This window comes from Neoarius graeffei, chromosome 9, assembly GCF_027579695.1.
Source record: "Neoarius graeffei isolate fNeoGra1 chromosome 9, fNeoGra1.pri, whole genome shotgun sequence".
Lineage (NCBI taxonomy): Eukaryota > Metazoa > Chordata > Actinopteri > Siluriformes > Ariidae > Neoarius > Neoarius graeffei.
This window is the reverse complement of record NC_083577.1, coordinates 43926817-43941844: the sequence shown is the minus strand read 5'-3', so window position 1 is coordinate 43941844 and position 15028 is coordinate 43926817.

Here is a 15028-nt window from a genome sequence, read left to right as displayed (position 1 = left end):
CCTCAATCACTCCCATCTTAAGCATAGCCTGAAGTTCATCCGGAACAACATTTTTCTTGGGTTTGGGGAGCCCATACAGGCAGCTGCACACCACCACCCCGGGGGAGTCTCAATGTGGTGTGCTATGAGGTACGTGTGACCAGGGAAGGGTGAGAACACATTGGAGAATTCTTCCTGCAACCTACTTACCTGTTCTTTCTGGGATGGTGAGAGGTGGTCTCCACAGGGGACTGGAGTGAATTGGGTTGCACTTTTTGGACTTACCTCCGGTCCCAGCTCCACCTGCTGTGGAACTACCATTGCCAGAGACACAGGAACCTCCTCTCTCCACAGTTTCAGGAGGTTGAGGTGGTAAATCTGACATGTCACCCCTATCTGGCAGTTTGACCTCATAGTCAACCTCCCCAATTCGCTGTGTGACCTTAATGGGCCCTTGTCACTTGGCAATCAATTTCGAGCTTGAGGTGGGCAGGAAAATGAGGACTTTATCTCCCAGTGCAAATTCCCTTAGCCATGCCCCTCTGTTGTCCAGGCGAGCTTGACGTTCTTGGGCCTGTAGCAAATTCTCCTGGGTTATGTGACTCAGTGCATGGAGTTTTGCTCTCAGGTCAAGAACGTACTGAATTTCATTTTTACTTTGAGATGGCCCCTCCTCCCAATTTTCTTTAATGATGTCTAAGACACCATGGGGCTTGCACCCATACAACAATTCAAATGGGGAAAACCTGGTGGAGGCTTGTGGGACCTCGCACACTGCAAACAACAGAGGTCGAGCCACCTGACCCAATTTTTACAACCCCGATTCCAAAAAAGTTGGGACAAAGTACAAATTGTAAATAAAAACGGAATGCAATGATGTGGAAGATTCAAAATTCCATATTTTATTCAGAATAGAACATAGATGACATATCAAATGTTTAAACTGAGAAAATGTATCATTTAAAGAGAAAAATTAGGTGATTTTAAATTTCATGACAACAACACACCTCAAAAAAGTTGGGACAAGGCCATGTTTACCACTGTGAGACATCCCCTTTTCTCTTTACAACAGTCTGTAAACGTCTGGGGACTGAGGAGACAAGTTGCTCGAGTTTAGGGATAGGAATGTTAACCCATTCTTGTCTAACGTAGGATTCTAGTTGCTCAACTGTCTTAGGTCTTTTTTTTGTCGTATCTTCCGTTTTATGATGCACCAAATGTCTTCTATGGGCGAAAGATCTGGACTGCAGGCTGGCCAGTTCAGTACCCGGACCCTTCTTCTACGCAGCCATGATGCTGTAATTGATGCAGTATGTGGTTTGGCATTGTCATGTTGGAAAATGCAAGGTCTTCCCTGAAAGAGACATCATCTGGATGGGAGCATATGTTGCTCTAGAACCTGGATATACCTTTCAGCATTGATGGTGTCTTTCCAGATGTGTAAGCTGCACATGCCACACACACTAATGCAACCCCATATCATCAGAGATGCAGGCTTCTGAACTGAGTGCTGATAACAACTTGGGTCGTCCTTCTCTTCTTTAGTCCGAATGACACGGCGTCCCTGATTTCCAAAAAGAACTTCAAATTTTGATTCGTCTGACCACAGAACAGTTTTCCACTTTGCCACAGTCCATTTTAAATGAGCCTTGGCCCAGAGAAGACGTCTGCGCTTCTGGATCATGTTTAGATGCGGCTTCTTCTTTGAACTATAGTGTTTTAGCTGGCAACGGCAGATGGCACAGTGAATTGTGTTCACAGATAATGTTCTCTGGAAATATTCCTGAGCCCATTTTGTGATTTCCAATACAGAAGCATGTCTGTATGTGATGCAGTGCCATCTAAGGGCCCGAAGATTATGGGCACCCAGTATGGTTTTCCGGCCTTGACCCTTATGCACAGAGATTCTTCCAGATTCTCTGAATCTTTTGATGATATTATGCACTGTAGATGATATGTTCAAACTCTTTTTGCAATTTTACACTGTCAAACTCCTTTCTGATATTGCTCCTCTATTTGTCAGCGCAGAATTAGGGGGATTGGTGATCCTCTTCCCATCTTTACTTCTGAGAGCTGCTGCCACTCCAAGATGCTCTTTTTATACCCAGTCATGTTAATGACCTATTGCCAATTGACCTAATGAGTTGCAATTTGGTCCTCCAGCTGTTCCTTTTTTGTACCTTTAACTTTTCCAGCCTCTTACTGCCCCTGTCCCAACTTTTTTGAGATGTTGCTGTCATGAAATTTCAAATGAGCCAATATTTGGCATGAAATTTCAAAATGTCTCACTTTCGACATTTGATATGTTGTCTATGTTCTATTGTGAATACAATATCAGTTTTTGAGATTTGTAAATTATTGCATTCTGTTTTTATTTACAATTTGTACTTTGTCTCAACTTTTTTGGAATCGTGGTTGTAGCATCCCTGTGAATGAACTTACAAATCATATTCTTAAGTGTTTGGTTAAATCATTCGACCAGCCCGTCCGTTTGCAGATGATAAACACTAGTACGAATTGATTTAACCCCCCCCCCCCCCCCCCCAATAATTCGTATAATTCACGCAGTGTGCCTGACATAAACGTAGTGCCTTGATCAGTCAGGATTTCTTTTGGAATCCCGACTCAGGAGATAACACGGAAGAGTGCCTCTGCAACACTGCATGCTGAGATGTTGCGGAGAGGCACTGCTTCGGGGTATCGCATTGCATAATCCACAATGACTAATATAAAGCGATACCTGCATGAAGATTGATCTAATGGCCCGATGAGATCCAAGCCAATTCTTTTGAAGGGGAACTCAATTAAGGGCAATGGGTGCAATGGCGCTTTTGGCATAGCCGCTGGATTTACCAGCTGGCATTCGTGACATGCTGCACACCACCTGCGGACATCGGCGTGAATCCCTGGCCAATAGAACCAGGCCATGAGATGATTCAGTGTTTTATCCTGTTCTAAATGCCCAGCCATAGGATTATGATGAGCTACGTGGAATAAAAGTTCCCTCCGGCTCTTTGGGACCAACAACTGTGTTATCTTTTCTTTGGTTTGAGTGTCCTGTGTCACTTGATACAGCCTATCTTTAATAGCAGAAAAATATTGGAAGGAAAGCGCAACATTAGGCTGGAGGATTTGACCATCAATTACTTTCACTTGGTCAAAAGCGTGCCGCAGAGACTCGTCACGCACTTGCTCCAATGGGAAGTCCCCTAAGGGATTCCCCAGAGAGGGAGGAGGGCTTTCTCCCCTCTCTGTATCCTCATGATGCGGAGCTGATGCAGACGAGCCCAAGACCGCCTCTCCCCGGAAACAAATACTGATAGGCATTAGCGGATATTTGTGAATATCACCATGCACACACTTGACCTTCACCACACATGCATTTCCCAGTGCCCCACACTGAATCAGGCTTTGATGAATGGAGGTCTGATTACAACCTGAATCCACCAAAGCCTGATGTGTACCCTCTTGAACACTCACCAGTATGCGGTACGTTCCAGCTCGATCGGGGGCGGCTTCTGGCGCGTTGGGGACCTGGACCACTGCTCCAACCTCCATCACCTGGCACTGGTCCTGGAAGTGCCCCAGCTCCCCGCAGACCCAGCACATTGGCCCAGGACTCACCTCTGCACTGCTGGGGCACAGAGCACTCACTTGAGGGGAAGATGCAGAAACGCACAGGGAGGAGGGGGAAGGGGAACCATGGGCTTGGGGAGATGGCTGTGGGGGAATTGGCCCCCACTTCCGTGGTGTGGGGAGGGGATGGGGGGAGGGGAGGAACAGAATGGGAGAGAGAGAGAGAAGTTGGATGTCTGCCTGCCACTGGAACCTCTGCTAGATGATCCTCCACCAGCTCAATGCCCTGATCCAGCAATGCCGGGCGGTGGCACTGGACCCATTCCACCGTCCCCCCTCGGCAGCCGAGTGATGAATTGCTCCAGCGCCACCGCATCAATGATTTCCTTGATGTCACATTTCTCCACTCTCAGCCACCACCGACGGGTGTCCCGCAGCTGCTGGCCGTAGGCGAAAGGTCAGCCAACCTCCTCCAGCATGAGGTCCTGGAAGTGCTGCTAATGTTGCTCTGGGGACCGACTGACTTGCTGGAGGATCACATGCTTCAGGTCGGCATACACCAGCCAGTTCTCCGTGGGCAGTTACTGGGCGGTGAGTTGCACTTCGCTGGTCAATAGTGATGTGGCGGTTCATGTGGAAGGGTGGAGCACAGAAGACGGCAGGACAGAGATCGGGTTTGTAAAGTGTTATTTATTGTTACACTTTTCAGTGACCAAGTAAATATAGATGCGCACATAACTTGGCGTCTCGTTCGGGGGCGAGTCCCTCTGCTCTCGCTCTCCCTCCTTAAGTAGGGCGCGGTCACTGGGAAGACACACAAACACAGGTTAATTGCTCTCAGGTGTAGTGATTCTGCCACTTACCTTCCCTGACTCCGCCCTCCTGTCACAGACCGGCGCTTGACCACACCCCCACTGCCACATGCCCCCACTGCCACATACCCCCACCGCCTGACTCAGGCCGGGTGGCCGTCCGGCCTGCAGCCGACTCCCCCCCCTTGATGGGAGAGGAAGTCTGCCATGACCATCTGCGCCCCTGGCCTGTGGACCACCTTGAAATTAAAGGGTTGGAGTGCCAGATACCAACGGGTGATCTGCGCGTTGGCATCCTTCATGCGGTGGAGCCACTGGAGGAGCGCGTGGTCCAAACAGAGGGTGAAAGGGCGCCCCAGCAGGTAGTAACGGAGGGCGAGGACCGCCCACTTGATCGCCAAACACTCTTTCTCTATGGTGCTGTAGCGCCCCTCACGCACCGACAGCTTCCTGCTGATGTATAAGACTGGGCAGTCCTCCCCCTCCCCCTCCTGGGACAAAACAGCCCCCAGCCCTCTGTCCGACGCATCGGTCTGCAACATAAAGGGGAGAGAGAAGTCAGGGGAGTGTAAAAGTGGCCCCCCACACAGTGCAGCCTTTACCTCAGAGAAAGCCTGCTGGCATTGCTCCATCCACTGGACCGGATCTGGTGCCCCCTTTTTAGTCAGATCAGTCAGCAGGCTGGTGATGTCTGAATAATTAGGCATAAACCTACGGTAATAGCCAGCCAGCCCCAGGAACTGTCTCACCCCCTTTTTGGTCTTGGGCCTCGGGCAGGCCGCAATTGCTGCCATCTTATTAATTTGGGGACGCACCTGCCCGTTGCCCAAGTGGAAGCCCAGATACCGTACTTCCACCCGCCCAATCGCACACTTCTTTGGGTTGGCTGTGAGCCCCGCCCGCCTCAGCGACCTAAGGATGGCCCTCAGATGTTCGAGCTGCCTCGGCCAGTCATTACTATAGACGATGATGTCATCTAGGTAAGCAGCCGCATAAGTGGTGTGAGGGCGGAGGACCCTGTCCATCAGCCGCTGCAATGTCGCGGGCGCCCCAAACAGCCCAAACGGAAGTGTGACGAATTGGTGTAATCCGAACAGTGTGGAAAAGGCTGTTTTTTCTCGGGATAGAGGAGTCAAGGGGATCTGCCAGTATCCCTTTGTCAAATCCAGTGTCGAATAAAAGCGAGCCGTGCCTAGTCGATCGAGCAACTCATCAATCTGAGGCATTGGGTACGCGTCAAATTTAGACACCGCGTTGACTTTTCTATAGTCCACACAGAACCGGACTGACCCGTCGGCCTTGGGTACCAAGACCACTGGGCTGCTCCAGTCACTGTGGGACTCCTCGACGATGCCCATTTCGAGCATGGCCTCGAGTTCTTCCCGAACCACCTTTTTTTTGTGTTCGGGTAGCCTGTAAGGGCGGCTACGCATTACCACCCCCGGGGGCATCTCTATGTGGTGCTCTATGAGGTTAGTGTGACCGGGCAGGGGCGAGAACACATCCGAAAACTCGGTCTGCAACTGGGCGACCTCCGCGAGCTGGGTCGGGGAGAGGTGGTCTCCACAGGGGACTGGAGGGATACCTGACACCAATGCCCCTTTTTGAACCTCCGGCCCCAGCTCTGCCTTCTCCGGAACCACCGACACCAATGCCACAGGGACCCCCTCATTCCAGAGTTTAAGCAGGTTGAGGTGGTAAATCTGTAGCGCCCCACCCCTGTCCGTTTGCCTCACCTCGTAGTCGACGTCCCTGACTCGCCGTGTGACCTCAAAGGGTCCTTGCCACTTGGCGACCAATTTGGAGCTCGATGTGGGCAACAGTACGAGTACTTTATCTCCCGGTGCGAACTCTCTAAGGCGCGTACCCTTGTTATACAGGCGGGCTTGCCGTTCTTGGGCCTGCTGCAAATTCTCCTGGGTTAGGTGGGTGAGGGTGTGGAGTTTTGCACGCAGGTCCATAACGTATTTAATTTCATTTTTGCTTTGTGAAGGTCCCTCCTCCCAATTTTCCCGCAGCACATCTAGAATGCCACGCGGCTTATGCCCATATAATAATTCAAATGGGGAGAATCCCGTGGAGGCTTGGGGGACCTCTCGCACTGAAAACAGCAAGACTGTGTCTGTTCCCCGAGCTCAACAAAAAGGTAGAAATTTTCAGAGAGTTTGTTCCAGTAACCTAATCAATATAAAATTAGATCAGACTGACTGTACAGCTGCTGCCAGCACCTTTGATCTAAAGGTGGGGCTATTAAATATTAGATCTCTTACATCTAAAGCGCTAATGGTTAATGAACTCATTACTGATCAGGAGTTTAATGTACTGTGTTTAACAGAAACATGGATTAAGCCAAATGAATATATAGCATTAAATGAAGCGAGTCCTCCTGGATACAGTTATATACACCAGCCTCGTCTAACTGGCAGAGGAGGAGGCGTCGCGGTTATTTATAACGATTATCTAGGTGTAACACACAAACCTGGTTATAAATTTAATACATTTGAAGTTCTTCATACTCATATAATGTATGTAGCCTCAAAAAATAAGTCTACCCAGTTAATTCCATTGCTTATTATTTACAGGCCCCTGGGGCCATATTCTGAGTTTCTTTCTGAATTTGCAGATTTTATCTCAGATTTGGTTATTTCCTTAGACAAAGCTTTAGTTGTCGGAGATTTTAATATTCACTTTGATAACCCAGAAGACCCTTTAAAAACAGCGTTTGTGTCCATCTTAGATTCAGTCGGGATTAAGCAGAATGTCATAGGACCGACCCATAATGGTGGTCACACCCTTGATCTAATACTAACATTCAGATTAAACGTAGACAATATAGTCATACTTCCACAGTCTGAAGTTATCTCAGATCATTGTCTCATCTCATTCAAAATATGTCTGAGTAATAATATATGCACCTCACCACGCTACTGTATTAAACGTACTTTCACGTCAACTACTGCACAGAGCTTTATAAATGATCTCCCAGAGCTGTCAACTTTGATTGGGTCACTGTCAGCCCCTGCAGAACTCGATCAGGCAACTGAATGCTTAGAGTCAACATTCCGCCATACTTTAGATAATGTAGCTCCTCTAAAAAGGAAAATGGTCAGAGACAAAAAATTAGCACCCTGGTATAATGATGACACTCGCACATTAAAACAGACCACTCGAAAATTGGAACGTAAATGGCGTCAAACAAAATTGGTAGTGTTCAAATTGGCGTGGAAGGAGAGCTTCCTGAAGTATAAAAAAGCTCTTAGTGCTGCGAGATCAACATATCTCTCCTCCCTAATAGAAGATAACAAAAATAATCCTAGATTCCTATTTAATACTGTAGCAAAATTAACCAGGAATAAGTCCACTATAGACACATGCACACCTGCAGTATGTAGTAGCAACGACTTCATGAATTTTTTTAATGACAAAATTGAGAATATCCGACAAAAAATTCAAACTACTAATTTAAGGTTAGACAATGAAAGTGAACTTGTAGTTAACAATATAACTGTATCAGATCATCAGTTAGAATGTTTTACTCCCCTAAAAGAAACTGAATTACTCTCATTAATCTCTACATCAAAAGCCTCAACTTGCGTACTAGATCCCTTACCGACACATCTATTCAAACAGATAATGCCTGGAGTAATTGAACCGCTTCTAAAAATAATAAATTCTTCTCTTATGATTGGCTATGTACCCAAATCCTTTAAACTAGCAGTTATCAAACCCCTGATTAAAAAACCTGACCTTGATCCCTGTCAGCTGTCCAATTATCGGCCAATATCAAACCTCCCCTTTATCTCCAAGATCCTTGAAAAAGCTGTGGCACAGCAGTTATGCTCATATTTACATAGGAATAACATCCATGAAATGTATCAGTCAGGATTTAGATCTCATCATAGCACAGAGACAGCACTGGTTAAAGTAGTAAACGACCTACTGTTGGCGTCTGATCAGGGCTGTGTCTCGCTACTTGTGTTGCTTGACCTTAGTGCAGCATTTGATACCATTGATCATTCCATTCTTCTGGATAGACTAGAAAATGTTGTGGGAGTTAAGGGAATGGCCCTCTCCTGGCTCAGGTCTTATCTAACTGATCGTTATCAGTATGTCGATATAAATGGTGATATTTCTAGACGTACCGAGGTAAAGTTTGGTGTTCCACAAGGTTCTGTCTTGGGTCCACTGCTTTTTTCTCTATATATGTTACCTTTGGGCGATATTATTCGTAAACATTGTATTAGTTTCCACTGTTATGCTGATGACACACAGTTGTATGTCTCTGCAAAACCTGATGAGAGACACCAGCTTAATAAAATTGAGGAATGTGTTAAGGACATTAGACACTGGATGCTTATAAATTTCCTTCTGCTTAACTCTGACAAGACTGAAGTACTTGTGCTAGGACCACATAAAGCTAGAAGTAAGTTTTCTGATTACACAGTAACTCTGGATGACATTTCTGTTTCTTCACGTGCAGCAGTAAAAGACCTCGGAGTGATTATTGACCCCAGTCTTTCATTCGAAACTCACATTGATAACATCACCCGGATAGCTTTCTTTCATCTCAGAAATATTGCAAAGATAAGAAATTTAATGTCATTGCATGATGCAGAAAAACTAGTCCATGCTTTCGTTACCTCCAGGTTGGATTATTGTAATGCCTTACTGTCTGGATGTTCCAATAAGTGCATAAACAAGCTCCAGTTAGTTCAAAATGCCGCAGCAAGAGTCCTTACTAGAACTAGAAAATATGACCACATCACGCCTGTCTTATCCACACTGCATTGGCTCCCAATCAAATTTCGTATTGATTATAAAATACTACTATTGACCTTTAAAGCACTAAATGGTCTCGCACCACAGTACCTGAGTGAACTTCTGCTCCTCTATGACCCGCCACGCCTACTTAGATCAAAAGGTGCAGGCTATCTGCTGGTACCTCGTATAGTGAAGGCTACATCAGGGGGCAGAGCCTTTTCTTACAAAGCCCCACAGTTATGGAACAGCCTTCCAAGTAATGTTCGGGAATCAGACACAGTCTCAGCATTTAAGTCTAGGCTGAAAACATATCTGTTTAGTCAAGCCTTTTGTTAATGGTGTTTATGAGGTAAAGGAGTAGATCTGGAGGGTCCTCAGACATAGAGTGTTTTGGTAAACTGGGATGTATGGATGCTGTCAGTCCCCACTCGCTTGCTCACTCGAGTTTGTTGACGGTGCAGTGGCTGGCTGCTTTATGTCCCGGGGCTCCCTCATGCCTGTGTTACCTTCTGGCTCTCTCCTTTTAGTTATGCTGTCATAGTTAGTTGCCGGAGTCCCTGCTTGTACTCGGTGCAATATGTATACTGTTCCTACTTATTCAGGTGACATTGGGCATACCTAACCACCTGTGTTTTCTTTCTCTTCCCCCCCCCCCCCCCCCACCCCAAATCTGTCCCTCTGAGTTACATGGAGTCAACAGGAAATCTTTTGGTGGAGACGGTGGGGACCTCGACTGGCTATCGTAGCCTGCAGGGAATCGGCCGTCAGACGTTCTGTCGCATGTCCCAGACCCGGTGAAATGTAACTGAATTGTCTTGGCCAGGCCTAAGGGTCCCATCTGCATCTCATCATTGCTGAGGAGTGTGCTCCCATCACCCAATCAAGCATCCAGCCAGAGCAGGTCATGATATATTTTTTACCATATTAACATGCCATTGTGCGTCATGCCTGATGTAAAGACTCTCGTCTCTGTGAGCCTACCACACAGATTTAATACTTGTCATTTTTAGGGCATACCTAACAACGTGTTTTCTTTCTCTCCCCCCCCATCTGTCCCTCTGAGTTACATGTTGATCCTGGGATTGAGATGCTGGCCTCTTCTGCCCCTCGGACCTGCTTGATCCATCCTGGTGCCCTGTGTCTGGTCGGAGTTTTATCGCCCCACTCCTGTGAAGGATGGCCCCATGAGGACAGTTGAGGGTTATACCTGTTAAAACTGTTAATATTATAGTCAGGCTGTCTGTTGTTGCCCAAATGAGGATGGGTTCCCTTTTGAGTCTGGTTCCTCTCGAGGTTTCTTCCTCATGTCGTCTGAGGGAGTTTTTCCTTGCCACCGTCGCCACAGGCTTGCTCATTGGGGATAGATTAGGGATAAAATTAGCTCATGTTTTAAGTCGTTCAAATTCTGTAAAGCTGCTTTGCGACAATGTTTATTGTTAAAAGCGCTGTACAAATAAACTTGATTTGATTTGATTTGATTTGAAGGGCTCGAGCCACTTATCCCAATTACGTGTGTCCTCACGAATTTTTAAATTATATTCTTGAGGGTGTGGTTGAACCGTTCCACTAAACCGTCCATTTGTGGGTGATGCACGCTGGTGCGGATCGGCTTAATCCCCAATAACCCATACAGTTCGTGCAGTGTTCGTGACATAAACATGGTGCCTTGATCAGTTAGAATCTCTTTCGGGATTCCAACTCGGGAGATAACGTGGAAGAGCGCCTCCACAATACTGCGTGCTGAGATATTGTGCAGAGGCACTGCTTCCGGGTATTGCGTTGCATAGTCCACCAGAACTAATATAAAGCGGTACCCTCTGGTCGACCGATCTAATGGCCCGACGAGATCCATCCCAACTCTTTCAAACGGGGTCTCGATTAATGGTAGAGGGCACAAAGGCGCTTTTGGAATGGCCGCTGGATTTACCAACTGGCATTCGCAGCACGCCATACACCACCTACGAACGTCGCCACGAATCCCCGGCCAATAGAATCAGGCCATTATTCGGGCCAGTGTTTTATCCTGCCCTAGGTGTCCAGCCATGGGATTAAAGTGAGTCATCTGGAACACCAATTCCCGGCGGCTCTTTGGACTTGCTCTTTCATCTGAGTGTCCTGCGTCACTCGGTATAATCTATCCTTCATAATACAGAAATAGGGGAAGGACGGGGTGGCGTTCGGCTGGAGCGTCTGACCATCGATTACTCTCACTTGGTCAAATGCATGCTGCAGAGTCTCGTCTCACGACTGTTCTAACGGGAAATCCGCGAGGGATTCCCCGAGAGAGAGAGGAGGAGCCGGTGGCTCCTCACTCTGACGCGGAGATGATGTAGACGGCTCTGTGACAGCTGCTCCCGCCAAGGCGACACCGGGACCTCCCCTGCTGACGTATGGCAGGACCCACTCTCCACTAAACGACTCATCAACTCCCCGAATCCCGGCCAATCAGTCCCCAAAATTATCGAGTGGGTGAGGCGAGGATTAACCGCCGCTTTTACTATGCATTTTTCCCCTTGGAAAAAAATGTGGACCGACACCAAAGGGTAGCTGTGAACATCCCCGTGCACACACGACACCTTCACCCCCTGTGCTCCCCCCAATGCCTCGTTTTGCACCAGGCTTTGGTGAATTGAGGTTTGATTACAACCGGAATCCACCAACGCCTGATATGTATCCTCTTGAATACTCACCGGTATGCGATACGCTCCGGCCCGATCGAGGGCGGCCTCTGGCGTGTTGGGGATCCGAACCACCGCGCCCACCTCCATTGCTGTGCACTGCTGTTGGAGGTGGCCCAGATGGCCCGCAGTGCCAGCAAACCGGCCCGGGCTTCCTCTCTGCACCGGTGTTCTGGGGCTCACTCACCTGAGAGGGGGGAGAGACAGACACAGAATGGAGAAATGGGAGGGCACCGTGGGTGCAGCGGGCCGGCTGGGGTGGTGCCGGCCCCCGCCTCCGCGGTGGGGGAATGGGGCGAGGACGGGACACAGGCGGAGGGAGAGAGAGAGAGAGAAGAGGAGAGAAGAGGCTGTCTGCTGTCCTGCCGCCGGAACAGCTGCCAAATGGTCTTCCGCCAGTTCGATGGCCTGATCCAGTGATGCCAGGCGGTGGCACTGGACCCACTCCGCGGTTCCTGTTGGCAAGTGCGCGACGAACTGCTCCAGTACCACCTGGTCGACGATCCCCTTGGCGTCGCGGTTGTCGGCCCTCAGCCACTGCCAGCAGGCATCCCGGAGTTGCTGCCAAATGCGAACGGCCGGCCGACTTTCTCCAAGCGCAGAGCGCGGAAGCGCTGGTGCTGCTGTTCAGGAGTGCGCCCCACACACTGGAGGATGGCCCGGCGAAGGTCCGCGTAGGCCAGCCGGCGGTTGGCGGACAGCTGTAGTGCGGCCAGCTGTGCCTCTGCCGTTAGCAGGGGGAGGAGGCGCGCCGCGCGCTGATCCATCAGCCACCCCGAGGTCTCCGCGACTTGCTCAAAGAGTGTGATGAAAGCCTCAGGGTCATCCTGAGGGCCCATCTTGGTCAGGGTGAGGGGGGACGGGCCCGCGGTGGAAGCGTCGGTAGTCCCCGCCAACTCGAGGAGGTGCCGGAACGCCTGTCGATCCTCTTGCTGGGCCAACACCAGGGCCTCAAAGCGCTGCTCCTGCTCCTTATGGAGCGTAACTAGCGCCTGGTGCTGGCTTTGCTGGGCTGTGGCGAGGGCTTGGACCAGGTCGGCGAACGGGAAAGACTCCATGGGGCGGTTCGGCATCTGTGCTCCAGGTCCCGGGTTTCGGCACCACTGTAGCGGTTCGTGTGGAAGGGTGGAGCACAGAAGATGGCAGGACAGAGATCGGGTTTATAAAGTGTTATTTATTGTTACGCTTTTCAGTGACCGAGTAAATATAGATGCACACACAACTTGGCGTCTCGTTCGGGGGCGAATCCCTCTGCTCTCGCTCTCCCTCCTTAAGTAGGGCGCGGTCACTGGGAAGACACACAAACACAGGTTAATTGCTCTCAGGTGTAGTGATTCTGCCACTTACCTTCCCTGACTCCGCCCTCCTGTCACAGACCGGCGCTTGACCACACCCCCGCTGCCACAAGTGATAACAGGCGGGCCACTTGCTACTTGTCTGGCCACACCCAAGCCTCCGCGGACCGCTCAAAGAGATCCAGAAACACCTCCGGATCATCATGTGGCCCCATCTTGGTGAGGGTAATGTGTGGGAATCCCGCAGGCTCTGTCGCTGGTGCATCTGTGGGGTTAATGAGATGCAGGAGCACCTGGCGGCCGTCCTATTGGGCCCACAGCAACGCCTCAAAGTGCCATTCCTGGTCAGTTCTCATGGCCTGGTGCTGGTTCTGCCGGGTGGCAGCAAGGGCATGGATCAGCTCACTGAATGGTGAGGACTCCATAGCAACAGTTCTTTTTCCTGCATCCCAGGTTTCGGCACCAGTGTACGGATTTTCCCTAATCCAGTGGACACTTGAACAGGCAGGTGGTATTACATTCACATTAGTTTTATTTCAAAATCACAAAATAAACTGAAACACGCTTTTCAGCAGTTTCACAAATACAATCTGTGCCACAGCATGGATGTCAGTTTGGGGAAGAGATCCTCACACTTTGCTGCTCTCCTCTTTTATTTCCTCCTTCTCACTGCACACAAACACACACAGAGAGCACATTAATTAACAACAGGTGCTCCCACTTTGCCACTCACCTTCCCTGGCCTCGCTCTCCATTCACAAATCCGCTTGACCACGCCCCTGCTGCCACAATTCCATAACCACACATGGGTTATCTAACACCCAAACAGGTCTAACAGGTCACACCACAGCTGAGCAAAACTCTGCCATATACTCCCAAATCTTCAGCTATTTGATCTCCTGTCCAGCCAAAGCTCTCTTTTTGTGTCCTCTCCTTCTCCCAGCATGATTGCTGAACCTTGTTTGTGGAATGGCTATCTTCACGTCCCCTTAGATTGATCCAGTAGTTGACCACAAACTGTTTCTGACATAACAATAAAGGCATTTCACCTGCTTCAACTTCGAGTGCACACACCAGACAGGTTCTAACTGCTCCTAGACACACCCTTAGAGCCTGAGCTTGCATAATATCTAGCTCTGCCATCACAGATTTTGCTGCTGATCCATATGTGATACTTCTATAATCTAACCTTGAGCTAATTAAGGCCAGAGGTGGACAAAGTACCCAACTTCATTACTTAGGTCAAAGTATAGATACCACTGGTCTAATGTTACTCCAATACAAATGAAAGTTGTACAGTCAAAATTTTACTTAAGTTAAAGTACTGAAGTACTTGCTTTTAAAAATACTTAAGTATTAAAAGTACATTTTCTGTCAACGCATTGTTGTATTATTGCCACAATGCTTACAGTACCTAATGCCTCTGAAGCAACCTACTGGATTTACTGACTAGCTTGTAGAACCTGTAGAATAAACACCTTTAAACACAGATAAACACAATTTCTACATTCTGCTAATTTGGCAAGATTATGCTGAAACATATTTCTGAAAGGACTTCAGATAAGTTAACATGATTAGATTAGATAATTTATTGATCCTTTTGGGTGGGTTCCCTCAGGGAAATTAAGATTCCAGCAGCATTGTTACAGATAAACAGAGAAAAGAAATAGAGAAAACTTCTAGATAAATGAAAATAAATTAAGTATTTACATATACAAATATAAAAAGAACAAGATATGGGGAAGAGAGGAAGGGGAGGGTGAAGGGGGCAAAAAGGTGGGGGGGGGCGGCAGGAGAGATATTGCACATTATATTGCACATTGTCCAGTATTGCTTATTGTTAGGCTAGGCTACGGCTCCTTCCCATCCTATGTCCTCCTGTTACCCCTCCTCCCCCCCAGAGAGGAGTTGTACAGTCTGATGGCAT